Source organism: Aphelocoma coerulescens, assembly GCF_041296385.1.
Source record: "Aphelocoma coerulescens isolate FSJ_1873_10779 chromosome Z unlocalized genomic scaffold, UR_Acoe_1.0 ChrZ, whole genome shotgun sequence".
Classification (NCBI taxonomy): domain Eukaryota; kingdom Metazoa; phylum Chordata; class Aves; order Passeriformes; family Corvidae; genus Aphelocoma; species Aphelocoma coerulescens.
This window is the reverse complement of record NW_027184085.1, coordinates 3,558,597-3,571,959: the sequence shown is the minus strand read 5'-3', so window position 1 is coordinate 3,571,959 and position 13,363 is coordinate 3,558,597. Positions and strand designations below refer to the sequence as shown.

Sequence of the window (13,363 nt, the reverse complement as noted above, 5' to 3'; positions counted from 1 at the left end):
ATTGCGTCTAGCAGACATCTGCTTTTGTAACCTCCTGTTTCCCAGGGAGAATCCATTTAGAGATCTGAGTAAAACCCAGGCTGGTAATCCCAGGCCTAAAAACACTTCAGTGAAAAGAGTTTCCTTCAGGCTCCTCATGTTTCCTCCATATAAAAGCATCTTTTATTCTATCCAGTAACAGAATGAAGCAAGGGTTGTGTGCAGGCGTGTGGGCTGCTCTTGACATACAGTCCATCCCATTAACATACAAAAAATGTGCTCGTAGACTGAGGAGGTCCAGGCATACCCTACTCTTTTCCCAGTATGTGGGGTTTTTTCCCATTTTTTAAGTCTTTTAGATCCCAGGACTGTTTAAAACAGAATTGTCCATGATGGTGAAGACCTCTTTGCTCAACAGCAGCTATTAAATTTTCTTCAGTAGGAGTGTTTTAAAGCCAAAGCTTAGATCTGTTCCTGGCTAAGGGCGAAAGCTCAGAGTTGGAAAGGCTGGAGTAGCTGTGGGTCTAACACCATGGCTGCTATAGCTTTATGGGAAGCCTTGCTCTGTGCCTGATGCTGTTATATGTAAAGCAAAACTAGCAGCTCCTCACCATCCAAAAGGGAGTGGCTTGATTTCTCTGATATTTATAAAATGCTATGTGCATATGACATGAAAGACTGTAAGGGAATATGCAAGAGAAGATAAACAAATAAATTAATAAGATCAGGCAGTGTGGGGAGTTTCCTGTGAAAGTCAGCTCTGTGCTAGCTGTGCTTTGTACAGAGCTCTGCCATCACTAGGTGCTGTATTCTCTGGGTTTGTGGCAGGTCTGAAATGCCTCCTGTGAGCACAGAGCATCCTCTTGCTCAGAGGCATCACATGATCAAAAGAAGTCACTCCCTTTCCCAAGGAGATTTTAGTTATCACAAGATTGACTACTTTTCATAAAGCTCTGGAGCCCCTGTGGCTTCTGAAGGGACTACAGAGTAAAAGGTATTTTTAATTATTACTTTGCACTGCAATGTACCTGGAATTTATCCATAAGAGAGGACACATTGGTTTTCCTCAAAATGCTGGTTGTGGTAGGGTAGGGAGGGTGCACAGTGCCGTTTGCTGCTTACCAGGCTCTGTCTTGTTCATGCCCTGCTGATTTCTTGGATGATCTGTACAGTCGTTGCTTCAAAGGACACATTTCTTTGCCTTCTCTCTCATACTATTGCATCACGATTTCTTGATTAATTTTTTCAAAAGGGATAACAAGTTGATGTTTCAAGTGGCCACTTTGTGACCAGCCTCAGACAATTTCATCCTGGGAGGAATAATTTTTGCATATGATGGTGTAGATTTTGTATAATTTGATTTATCTTAACTTCATACAGACCAGCAAATATCTTAGGACTAGATCTGCTTTTTTTTCCACCACCTACTATAATTTGAACATCTCCCTTAATTCTGTGTGATAAAGACCCTGCTCTTACCTCCAGTGAAATAAGGGAATGGTGTCCCTTGACCCCATAGTGTGACCCTTTGTGTGAAACAAGGTCTGCAACTTCTCTCACAAGAGCTTACAGAGGCAATAACAGGACAAGATCCTCCAGTTTAGGTCTGCAACAGAGAATATGGAAGAATAACAAAGCCAAGGGCACTTTCAACTTTCCCTTAGGAGCAAAGGCCAACGGAATGTCTCAACAACTGAGGGCATTGTAGCATGAGCCTGTGTGTCTAGTGGTTGTGCAGCTTTGAAAAGGCATCTCCAAGTGGATCAGTAAAAAACACCTGGAAATGCACACTCATTTGTACGCACACAGAAAATAAAGAAAAACTGTACCAATAGATATACAAGAGTAAAATTGTAAAATATGTTTATAAGGAACATTAAAAGGCACGCATACATATACAAATAGAAATGAAGGTGTCCTTCATATAGTTATTATAGCTCATATAGAATTGTTATCTAGTTTAGGTTGTCTAAAACAAACTTAAAAAACATATCTCTAATCTACTACAACATTTTTTAAAATCTAGACAACTCTGATCACTTTTACACAGGCACAAAACACAGAAAATTCACTTCACATCTTCATTTACACCTGTGCAGCTGAGTTCCAAATCCAGCTCAAGGTGGACGCGTTCCTTGACCTCTTTTTACCCTCCACTACACTTGCTGGTGTGTCACTCCCATTGGCATTAATGGCAGCCACAGGAATGTGCAGAGGGTAGAACAGACCTGTGAAAAAAACATCAGCAAGTAGGTGAACACTTGGCTCACATTTTACAGTCTTTACACCAACTCGCCCTAAAATTCTCAATTTATTTCAAGGTTTTGTCACTCGTTTTTACGGCATTCAGCAACTATGGCCCGATATATCTGGCAGAACTTTGGTCACCCTATGTTCTGAGGGTCAGAATCAGCATGGTTCTTCAGCCTGTCCAGGGAAAAATCTTCGGTCTTTTTGGAGGTAAGATTTTCTAGCAAAGATATGGTGTTATTGCAAGAGCTATTTCTGAGGTGCCTTCTTTTGTGCTGTGTAAGAATAAAGTGAAGTAAATGCATTTTGATAGGCTTTATCCTCATTATGCTCAGGTGTCCTGTGGCTTCAGGCTGAATTATTGGAAGGGGCATCATTATCAAAATTATAGACGCTAGAAACTCATAAAGTTCTACCACAGTTCTTCCACCTTCTGCTAGGGTACCCTAGTAATCTACAGGCCAGTCAAACATTATTTCTTTCACTGCATTTCCTAATGCTTGATCTAACCTAGCTTGAAGACAGACCAAGAAATGTTATCCAGCTTTTTGTCTGTAAGGAAAAACCACATCCCGTGATATACACCTTACCCAAATGAATTTTCCCCTGATACTCATCCTACATTTTCCATTGTACATGTCCATCCATTAAGGAATATCATTCAAACTTTTCAGTCCTGCACTCAGTAGATCAGTAATAACCAACCCCATGTGAATAACTTGTTGGAAATAAATTCAACCGTTCTGTTTAGAGAGACATATTTCCTGAGAAATTAAGTGAGGAGAGATGAATCCAGGCTTGGACATTCAGAAGCAGTCTGTGACTCCTTCAAAATCAAGATTCAAAACTTTTTTTTTTTTTTTTTTTTTTTTTTTTTTAATGCTCTTGAACCAGTAAGTGGCTCTGAGTGTTTAGAAATCAAGCTGAGCTGTTTATCTTTAATGACCTGGAAGTTGCACACTCCTGTTTAGGTTCCCCAACTAGCTGAGTACAACTCATCAGGACTGGGGCTTATGTAACCAACATGGATCTGAATATTTCAGAGGCAGGAATAATGCAGGAAACACAGCAGATAAGGTGGATTACAGAATTTTAAAAAAATACTATAAATCTTTTTCCTTCTGGACTGCTCATCCTTGCCCGAGGCATCACTTACTTAAAAAATATATGTAAAAAATTAAGCTCCTTTAAGATTTATTAGCTGTGTGCAGTTTAATTTTATCTTGTCAGATTCAGTCTAAACAAGCGTCCTCGCTGTGAAGGTAGCAGTCAGATTCGTGTCTGTCTTGTCTGACTGTCACTTTGACAGAGCTTTGGTTGAGGGCTTTCCTGGTGATCCTATCCTCCCGCTGTGCTAAGCAGTGTGATCCCATAGAGCTCCCAGTGCAAAGACAGGAGTTACTGTGAGCTTAACTCTTGTTTCCTCCCTCATCTCATGCAAGAGCTCATTTGCTCGCAGGAAGTAGCTGTCCAAAAGGAGCACACTCCACAGAAGCAACTGCAAGTTTAAATGGGAGTGAAGAAGCATTTTGTGCTGGATTTTGTGTGAGGGGGTGAACTCTTGGGTTGAGCACAACTGCTGTTCCATGAGCTGCTCTCTGCAAAGCTCTTACTTTGCTTCAGTTTTATTCATACGCTTAAATCCTCTTTCGTTTTCCTGAAAAAATAAGTGTACCTCAAGTCAATACATTTTGAGTTTTACTTTGCTTGTTGTTTTTCCATTTCATTAATTTCCCTGATGTGCCTATAACCATTTTCACTTAGATAATAAAATACTAAATAAAAAACTTAACCTGATTACTACACAGAAGGGTGACATCAAAATGCTCTAGAAAAAAATACCCAGATTTGAATTCTTTCATCATGACACTTACATCATGATACAGTGTTCAATAGGAAACTGAGTGTTGTTTGACAACACTGAAATCCTTCATAGAATCATAGAGTGGCCTGGGTTGGAAGGATTGTAAAGATTATCTCATCCCACCCCCTGCCACAGAAAGGGACACCTTCCACTAGCCCAGGCTGCTCCAAGCCCTGTCTAACCTGGCCTTGGACACTTCCAGGGATGGGCCAGTCACAGCTTCTCTGGGCACCCTCTGCCAGGGCCTCACCACCCTCACAGGGAAGAATTTCTTCCTAATGTCCAATCTAAACCTACTGCCTTTCAATTTGAAGCCATGCCCGTTGTTCTGTCACTCCAGGCCCTTGTAAACACTCTCTGCCCATCTTTGTTGGTGGTTCCCTTTAGGTACCGGAAAGCCACAAACTAGGCCACCCCAAAGCTTCTCTTTTCCAGGCAAGAAAGTTCCCATTCTCTCAGCCTTTTCTCACAGGAGAGATTCAGAAGGGTTTATTCATTATGACCACTGATGAGCCCACGGCCCTTTTGTGTAAGGCCCTTTTTCTCACATCCCAGTTCAATGAACAACTTGACAAAAAAGTATTGTCCTGATTTTTCATTTCCCTTTATCTGTGTCTGTGCTCCATATTCTAATCCAGCACGGGGAATGGTGAGCTCAGGCGCAGTCAAACAACCCCTGAGGCTGTGGATATGTGAGCAGAGAGGCAAAGCCCAAGGCATGAACCCAGAGCATGTTGCACAGTGGCAGCTGGGCACAAACCTGAGTCTGTGTTTTCAGGAGCATGAGAAACAAGCAGCTGGGGTGATAAAAGTCAGGCAGCAAAACGCATGGGAAAATTGCCCCTCACTCATCCAGGGGGGTAAATCATCCATTCCTGGGGCTGAGACAAGGCTCTTTTGGAGGCTGTGACATCTGTTTGCAGCTTTCTAAAGTCAGGACAGCTTGACTTGGGAGAGTTTAATCCACCCATGTCCACATGGCTAGTGTTGAGTTTGAAAAACATGTAGCTGAAGGCTTTTCAGATTAGAGGGAATACACCAAAATGTAAAGAGGTAACAGAGCTGGTCCTATTGAAAGGAATTACGTTTCCTTTTACTTCAGTGTCACAAGGATATCAATCAAGATATAGCTATTATATAACTATAGAAATATAATATTATTCCACTTCTCCTTAATGGAAAGGATTACATGGAGATGTCTGACCACAACAAACATTGGTTCTTGGCTGAAATGGAGCTTCCTCTGTTTTAGTTCTAACATCAGTTTCACATCTGTGTCATGGTCTCGGTGACTGGGAGATTTATGTTCTCCTCTGTATACATCATAAAAAAAATGAGTGAAGCTGCCATCTGACTGCATTTTTCCAGACACTTTGAGAAAATGATTTGAAAAGCTGATAGTCTCTAATCTTTCCTTAATTCCTGCAATATCTGACCAAAGGAGAGAAACTCTGGGTTTTTCCTTAGCTTGCTTTACTATAGAACTATGGAGAAAAATTGTGCAGGGCAGTAAGAAACTTCAATATGTTACTAAAAAAAAATAAAATTCAAACATATAAATCATAGATATTTTCAAATCACCAAACAGGAACTTGGAGAACTCCAGTGGTATGTGTTGTTGGTCCAGACATCCTGTATTTTATTGTTTTAAGATGCTTCTCTTACTCATCTGGTAGTTTTTCAACATGCCTTATGTTAAATTTAACATGCTTCTTTCCTTCATTTTTTTTTTTCTGAGCTACCCTTTGATGATGAAATATGGACCCACGTAGTCAACAGTCTTTGGCTAGAAAGTGAGAGAAAGATGTTTTTTCTTGCTAACATCTTCCCTTGCTGGCCTCTTGTGGGCTTTTCTTTAAGCTCACCTTTCATTTCTGCAGATCCAACAGAGATAACAAATTCAGCAAGCACCAGCATCCTCAGTCACCAGGGTTTAAAGCATGAGACCTCTGCACTGAGTGTGGAGAGTGAAGCCTGACCAGAGCACCTCTACTCCCAGCCCCCGTGACATGAATCAGGATCACTGGCTTGAAAAACCTCTTTTCAGCTGCCTGGCAGCTTCACAGCAGTGCAGTTTTCAAAATTAATTCCCTCTGGTCACACAACTGGGCCATTTCTCCCTTTTGCTGTGCAGAAATAAAGAATGTGAGAAACCACAGAGTTTTCTTCTTGCTTCCCCTTGCTTCAGGAGTCCCCACTGCCACATACCAAGACTTTATTTTTCCCCTGAGAGGCAGGAAAAGACAGAATAACAAAACAACCACACTTCTTTCAGCAGGAACCCTTCACAAGATGCAGCAGTCCTATGTGTTCAGTGCAGCAAGCACTGATTCATGCTACATCTTGGCGGATTCTCGGGAGACAAAAAAAAACGGAAGAGTTTGACCATTTTACACTGCATTCTGCATAAAATCTGTCTAGATGTGAGTAATCTCTTGCTTGATTGCTGTGTCGTTAGGCTAGGAGGACAGGCAAAAACTGTGCTCATCTTCCATGAGGTTGCTAAGGCACACTGTGCACTGAAGCCACCGTCTCTTGAGTGTGTCTGTCATGCAGGTGATTACTCCTGCATTAGTCATTCCGGGTTCCTATAGAGATCTTTCGGGATGTGATTCACTTCATCCTGAAATAGACCTAAATTCATCCAGATGAATCGTGCCTCAAAAGTCTTCTTTCCACCCATCCACACTTCCCCCCACCATTCACTACAAAGGGAGCCCAGGATGACCAGCTCTGGTGTTATCATTCATGTGGTAGATGTTTAAAGCTGGATCACACTCCGGGGACACATTTTATTACACTGTGTGAGACCACATGCACTGAGACTCTGTGGTTCTCTCTCTAAACATTGCTGGTAGTAGCAAGATAGGTTTTCTCTGTATAAGGTGACAGTCCCTGTGGGAAAACCCTGTTTCACTAAAAACATGGCACCAGAGAAACTTGTCATTTTAAAGGGCAGCTGCAAAGAAGTATATATAAAAAGAAATCCTTGAAAATGCAGTTATCTGGAGGAAGGAATGTGGAAGGCACGGGTATCACTGAGGTTTCAGCACTAAGTGAGGAAAAAGGATTTTCATGCAAGGTCAATTTTAACTACTTTTATGGATCCTCATTGAAAGAGACTACACATGAAGTAGTCATCTAGATTCCTATTATCAACAAAAAAATGTAGTCAAAGCACTTACTGAAAATTAGGAATGGACTCATCTAATCAAAAGTTAGGAATCAACTCAGTGGTGAAATTAATTTTGCCCTAAGGCCTGTTAACTGCCCTAGTGCCTAGACCTACTAGGTCTCCCTGAACATGATAACTAGCTCACATGAAGACATCTGCACTGTAGACACCTATGGTTAGCTTAGATTGCTCCTCTTCAGGTCTTTCAGTATCTAAATTTGAGGTAGTCATTCCAGCATCCCAGTGGGCCATCAGACAGAAATATGCTTTCCCAGACAGTAATCATCTGCCTGCTTTGAGCACCCCTCTGAGGCTGGGATGAATCACTTTCTAGGAGTGTCTGTGTCAGGATAACCCTCTTCTCAGCAGGAACGTTGTGCCTTTATTACCTCCTTTTGTAATTTGAACTACACGTTTGAGTTCATCTGTATGACTAGATATTTATTTCTATGACAAGAAGTCAAGGAACACAACTTCTTGAAAAAAAAGATGCAGTTATCCATGGGATATAAGTTATATGTTATGTCATGTCAGTCATAAAGTTTAGAAAATTTAGGGGGAAACTTTTGCATATTTAGAAGTATCTTTTGTCTTTACTGAAGCAGCTCCTTGAAAAGACCTGGCCATTGGAACAGGAGGGTGGTACTGAACAGCAGGAACTCTTGTCGTGCACCTGGAAGCTTCTTGATTTGATTATGCCAAAGATCCTTGACGCTAATATTTGTGTATTTGGAAATAATAATTAATATCTACATCATCCAGTGGAGGGACCCAAATGCTTTAGGGCTTAGAGGTTGCCAGAGACGTTCTGGCTGCCTCATCCCTAAAAGTGTTCAAGGCCAGGTTGGATGGGACTTAGAGCCACCTAATCAAGGGGAAGTTCCACCACAGCAGGGGGTGGAACAAGATGGTATTTACAGTCTTTTCCAACACATTTCATGAGCCTATGATTTCTCTGATGATTTGGCACTCATTTCATCCCATTGCAAAAGTACATGATTTGCATCAGTTTGAGTGCAGACACAAGACAAAGATGCTTCTCTTGCTCCTTGGTACTTTCATTTCTGTAATTTTAGTGCAGCCTTGGGGTGCAGTGGGATACAGGGACACCAGCAGGGAGAATATCCACCACTACTCTCCCCTGTTCTGGTGGGGGATGATGACTTAGTTTTTAACTTTTATATTTTTCAAATCCTGTACTGCCTAGTGTGTAACTCAAGTTTCTTGTGGCCTGTTAGCTGCTGTTCTCTCACGCTGGTTAGACATAACAAGCCACTCTAGGTTTGCTCTCCAAAGACACCTAGATTGTCCCAGGCCCCAAAATCTGTAAACTAAGGCCTCTGAAGAGGAGGGCAAACTTGGGGTAGTTACATCATTAACTGGGGTTGTAACTGGAGAATTGATCCTGATATGCAAATGCACCAAACTTATAAAAGTGTGGAGAACTCGTGACCCAGGGTCCATCTTGGGTGCAGCCTTTTAACTCCCCAGAGTGTACCTTGAAGGCCCTTCAAATAAACACCTACCTTTATTCCTTTATTCTTGTCTAGTCTCTGTTTTCAGGTGCCCATCTCAGGCATCGGGGATGGTTCAGACTACTTACTCCCTGCAAGTAGGTTCTTCTCTAAAATCTCCAGTCTTCCAGACACTTCGTCCTTCTAAGAGGGTTGATAAGTTATTCCTGAGAATGGAAATAACAAATCCCTGTTGTACAGATAGAGAGACTGAAACACATAATTTAAGGAACTTGTCCAAACTGAAGGTTTTGATGACCAGGTTCATAAAAAGCCCTGGTCTTCTTCTTCTTCATCTACTGTTTTTATCGTCTCCAGATAAACCTTTTTTTTACCCATCAGAAATGAGTGTTCTTTTTACCTTTCTCTTCAATTTTGTCCTGTATTTGAACAAGACAGAACTGCAGAGAATGATAGATTCTTCTTATCCTGGTAACTTTTATGGAAAGGAGGGCATTTCATCATGGCCTACTTGACAGGTGATTCAAGGTTTCATCTCAACATTTCTGAAGAAAAAAAAGCAAAACAGAAAAGAGGGTGTTAGGGGTTTTTTCACTTACAGTCAGCTGTTTGCACGAGCAGCAGAAAACAACCAATATACTCCAGCAGAGATTTTCAAGAAAGCTCTTTTTTTGTTTCTTTCTCAATGACAACTTGCACTTCCTACCATAACAATTATCTTAAAAGTCTTTTTGGCTTTGAAGAGCTTGTGAAGGAATGTAACCTGAAGAAGTCTATAACCTTATAATTCATTATTCTTATCTTTTCTTTTCTCTTTTCTTTTCTTTCCTTTCCTTTTTTTCTTTCCTTTCCTTTCCTTTCCTTTCCTTTCCTTTCCTTTCCTTTCCTTTCCTTTCCTTTCCTTTCCTTTCCTTTCCTTTCCTTTCCTTTCCTTTCCTTTCCTTTCCTTTCCTTTCCTTTCCTTTCCTTTCCTTTCCTCTTTTCTTTCCTCTTTTCTTTTCTTTTTTCTTTTCTTTTCTTTTCTTTTCTTTTCTTTTCTTTTCTTTTCTTTTCTTTTCTTTTCTTTTCTTTTCTTTTCTTTTCTTTTCTTTTCTTTTCTTTTCTTTTTTCTTTTCTTTTCTTTTTTTCTTTCTTTTTTTTTCTTTTCTTTTCTTCCCTCTTTTCTTTTTTCTTTTCTTTCCCTTTCTTTTCTTTTCTTTTTCTTTTCTTTTTTTCCTTTTATTTTAGGGATAGTCAATGCTGTAAATTAAACTGCTTCAGTTGGCTTTGTGGTTTTTTGCATACACAGCAAGGATAACTACACATCAAATTTATGAGCATCGTGCACAGGTTGCTATGACAACCCCTCCAGCCGCTGTACACCAAATAACCTTGTCATGTGAACATTTATCACAAGCACATCAAGTGCAGCATTGCTCAGTGCAGTTCTTTGGCTAAACAGCAGGATTTTTTCCTGAATAATAACTGGTCATGGACTTTTCTGCTATGAGTCAAAATTAATAAACTTCTAGATTTGAAATTAACAATCAGCAGGACATAATCTGAGTGCCATCTTCATGGCTGTGGTGCTTGGAGAGAGGAAACTTTGCAAGGAGCACTCCTCCCTTCTCAGGAGAACTGTGGATTGTTATTTTATTGCCATTATAACCTCACAAAACCCATATATAAAATGACAGGCTGTGTCTGTGTGTGCATAGAACATATTATTGGGCTGTAAATGAAATGTGAATTTTAACTATTGAATCATTTGTGGGAAATAAAGCTTACTTCTCTTTTCTTTTTTTTTTTTCTTTTTAAGGAACTTTGAAAGCCAGAGCCACATTCTAATTCTTCACACTCACCTTTAGTTATATTTTTAGGGGAAATTTTCAGATTGGACACCTGGTCCTTTAGTAGACCAGTTGAAAGGCTTTCTTATGCATTTGAACTCCTCCCTGTGCACCCACATTTTAAGGAAAATACAAGAATTTAACTGTGTTTCTAATTTATAGTTTCAGAGGGTAAGATTAGTATGTGTGAGGGATTAGTGAGCTGTGTAAATTACTAGAGTAATTTTTATACAATAGCATAAAAATTACATCATGGGCAAACTCCAGCTCATGCATACGAGTATATATATATATAAAAATTATTTTTGTTCCAGAAGAAATAATGTCTTAGGCTCTAAGTATAAAAATTTTAGAAATCTTCCATCTCTAGTGTAGCCCTAATATTTAAAGCCACCAGAGGGCTTTTTTAACCACATTGTCTTAAATGCCCAAACCAGTAAAAAGCTTTCTAAGCAAGTTTACAAAATAGCAACAGCCAAGCAAGCAAACATCAGCAATGTTCTTTCTTTCTTTCTCTAATAGGTAGGATTAGTTGGAATAATGTATGGTCTTGCCCATACGTGTGTTTGAAAATCATGTTCCATTGTACTATAGGTTTTCATAACCACCACACCCAAATCAAAACTTGCTTGACTTGTTGGGAAGATTGCAGTGGGTTTGAAAAGGGCACTGTCAGGAAATAGGAACCATGCCTTTAACCCCTGTTAACTGTTTTTTGCAGAATGAGTTGCCCTTTTCCCCATACACTTCTACTTTCATCCCTAATTTTCAATCTGAGATGGAGACATACGCATTGCAGATGGCAATATTCAGTGAGATGTATTTTTGCTGAATGACTTCAAATCCAGATCAAGTGCTTTGTGGGACACTTTGGCCAAACACTTTTTATTTTAATAAAATAGGCACCACAAGGCAGTATTTTCTGCCTTTTAAATATGCAAAATGTCAGATTAGATTACTTAATCTTACAGACCTCTCTTATATTTTTACATCCCCTGAGATGTAGGTTGCTGGATACAGTTTGTGAGCCCTAAACGCAAACTTTGTGATTTCCTTGGGAAGAGTTCCTTTCTCTTCACCAGTATTCACAAACCAGTGGCTTAAAAAAATAGGCTGGATTTCATCCACGAATCCATGGATCTTTTGGCCTAACTTTATTATTTTTTCACAGTTTATATGAGGTCTTCCTAAATTCTCTCTTTAATATTCGCAGAGACCTTTGGGGAACTAGATACACAACTTACCTTCTATTTGGACCATCAACCTTCATACATTCCTTCCCTTGCAATACTCAAAATTTTATTTATTAACAACCAGGCATGAAAGGAAAACAAATACCAGCTTATATATCCAAAGGTAGATTCCATTTACTGAGCAAATCAGTATGCGTAGGGAAAAAATTACATTATTATTTGATCTTATAAGCCAGTTGATTTCTGAGTTCCCACTCTGTTTTATGTGCAGCAGTCATAAAGACACAGCTGATGTACATAATCAAGGTTGAAGATGAATCCTCCTGGGGTCGACTGTGCGTCAGTTTTTGTTTTGTTATACTGCTCCAGCTTCTGAAGAGATGAGTCACTTTCTGTAGCTTCTCACTTGTTCACCTTTTCATCACCCCTTGTTCTAAAAGGCAAAGGAGTTGTTCAAGCATGGAACCACTTGAAGGAGGCACACTGGAGTTGAGTTCCTGATCTGTTGAACGCGTTTGCGAGAGCTGGTGAAGGGCTGTTTTGAGTGCAATACTCATTGCTCATGCACTCTGATTCTTCAGAAACTCTGTCCAAGAGGACTATGAGGTATCTGTGACTTACACAGAGACTCAGCTGGGAGAGAGGTATTCTGCTGTGTGAAAAGTATTGAACGGGTATCAACAGTTTAGAAGCTTAACTAAAAATGTTCCTATGAAACTTCAGACTATATCATACAGGAACAATACACATTCTTTTTATTCTAGCTTTTCCTACAGTAGCTATTGCAATTCCAAAACCATTAAATCATACAACAAAATTTTTTAATTAAAGGTGATTTTTTTTTTTTTAACCGAATTCCTACCTGTCTTCTCTTATCAAATAGATCTCAGAAAGAAACAAGTGAAGTGCCTCAGGATTGTGAGGCCCTGGCAGATGCTGCCCAGAGAAGCTGTGGCTGCCCCAGCCCTGGAAGTGTCCAAGGCCAGGCTGGACAGGGCTTGGAGCAGCCTCAGATAGTGGAAGGTGTTCCTGCCCATGGCAGGGGGTCGGAATGAGATCAGCTTTAAAGTCCTTTTCAATTCAAACCATTCTATAATTCTGTGTTTCTATGGTTCCATGAAAGTGTGCTTATTTCATGCACAAATTGCAAGGCAAAACCACCAGCAGAAATTTTGTCCCTGTGGCCTTTTATGATGAGAATAGCAATTAGGCTAATTCTGATCATATTTTTCTGATTGTGATGAGTAGCATCTGGACATGAAAGAGATCCAATTTCTGTTCCCAGGACAAATGGGAAAAATGTCATAACATCGGGCAGCTGCATGGCTTTCCACTATTATCAGATAAAAACTCCCAAAATGCAATGCCAATACCACCAAATACAGACTCTAGTCTGTATTCTAAGCTTAGAAACCAGTTCTTTCTGAAGGAAGGTTGAGCTATTTTTGTAGACTCGGGTGACTCAATACTTTACTGATATTACTGAGTTGATTTTCATACAGTCAAATGATTCTTGGGTTAACTACAGAATTATAAATTTATCTGGTTGTTTGATGGGTGTTAAGTACATGCTGTTCCATGGCATTTTCACAAAAACT

The 13,363-nt window shown here is 39.9% G+C and overlaps 1 protein-coding gene across 10 annotated transcripts in view; it reads left to right on the top strand.

Moving 5' to 3' along the window:
- The window catches only part of LOC138102991 (urea transporter 2-like), a 302,433-nt gene that overhangs the window by 120,538 nt on the left and 168,532 nt on the right, over nt 1-13,363 (top strand). Inside the window, exon 3 of one of the 10 annotated variants that reach the window (XM_069000877.1) lies at nt 2,301-2,439. The exons of the other annotated variants lie outside the window; for them this stretch is intronic. The gene's annotated coding sequence lies outside the window, so the exon portion shown is untranslated. The remainder of the gene's footprint in view (nt 1-2,300; nt 2,440-13,363) is intronic. 10 annotated transcript variants of the gene reach the window in all.